The following is a 1,352-nucleotide window of genomic DNA, read 5'->3' on the forward strand; positions in this document are numbered from 1 at the left end:
CAGTGACACCGGGCCCTGAGTCCTCGTTCCTCCTCGGTCCCAAGTCCTCTGCCTTAGCTGGAAGTAGCAAGATGGTTGGAGCAGCTTCAGTCTCTCAACCTTTGAAGCTCGTGTCAAGCTAGGAATAGAGAACACTTCTTCCTTGGACTGGGAAAAAAACGGGAAGAAGCAATGTGTCACTTGAGTGCCTACCTTGAGTCACGCTGAGACCATCAGTGTGTCTAGGGAGCTGGCTTCTGGTTGGGTTAGGCTGAGGTCTCATCCTCTGCCCCTGATGTCTGTGAACAGAGCCCACTGTGCCACAAAAGCTGGGGATTAAAAAGAAGGCAGATCCGTAAACAAAACTCAGAGCTGATTACCAAAAGAAAATAATTAACATTGAATGGTCATAAAACCATAGTAGTTAAACACAGTTCTAGAAACTGACCATAGGCAAGTTGCCAAATATTTCTCTAGGCCTCATTTTCTTCATTTCTAAGATGAAGGGTTGACCTAATTCCTAACATCTGAATTTACCTTAAAGTTCTATAAAATTTTATAAATCATAAGCTTTTTTTTTTTTTTTTTTGCAAACCTTCACTCCTGTACCTGACTTCTGCTTCCCTTCAATGCCTGCCTACCACGTGTTCTGGCCTCTTATGTTCTTCCCAGCTTACCCCAAGTCCTCTCCTTGGTAAGACCAAGACTCCTGACATAACACTATTCTCCATCTAGACTTCTCTCAGTCCTTAGCCTCTGCCTTCCACAAATCTGGTCTTCTCCCATGCCTCTTCTAATTACTTTGTGCATATAGATATAGGTAAACTTAGTACATAGTAGATTCAATCAAAACTTCTAATGACAATGAATTATTACAAGTGTCATTGCATTAATTAATCACCAACTCCTGCTAACAGCTTTACATTCAGTAATTTCTGATAGAAACAATGGCTTAACTCATAAAAGTAACTAATCTGGGTGCTCGCTTCGGCAGCACATATACTAAAATTGGAACGATACAGAGAAGATTAGCATGGCCCCTGCGCAAGGATGACACGCAAATTCGTGAAGCGTTCCATATTTTTAAATCAACAAACGACAAGTGCTGGAGAGGATGTGGAGAAAAAGGAACACTTGTGCACTGCTGGTGGGAATGCATACTGGTGCAGCCACTGTGGAAGACAGTATGGAGTTTCCTCAAAAAACTACAAATGGAACTCCCATTTGACCCTGTGATCCCACTTCTAGGAATATATCCCAAGAAACCAGAAACACCAGTCAGAAAGGATATATGCACCCCTATGTTCATAGCAGCACAATTCACCATAGCTAAGATCTGGAAACAGCCTAAGTGCCCATCTGTAGATGAATGG

The 1,352-nt window shown here is 42.4% G+C and overlaps 1 non-coding gene across 1 annotated transcript; it reads left to right on the forward strand.

The window, feature by feature from the left end:
- Nucleotides 1–957: 957 nt before the first annotated feature.
- LOC132234046 (U6 spliceosomal RNA) lies at nt 958–1,064 on the forward strand. The gene has a single exon (XR_009452859.1). It is a non-coding gene; the product is annotated as a U6 spliceosomal RNA (small nuclear RNA).
- The last annotated feature ends 288 nt before the right edge of the window (nt 1,065–1,352 follow it).

The sequence above is a fragment of the Myotis daubentonii genome, chromosome 4, assembly GCF_963259705.1.
Source record: "Myotis daubentonii chromosome 4, mMyoDau2.1, whole genome shotgun sequence".
In the NCBI taxonomy this organism is placed as follows: Eukaryota; Metazoa; Chordata; class Mammalia; order Chiroptera; family Vespertilionidae; genus Myotis; species Myotis daubentonii.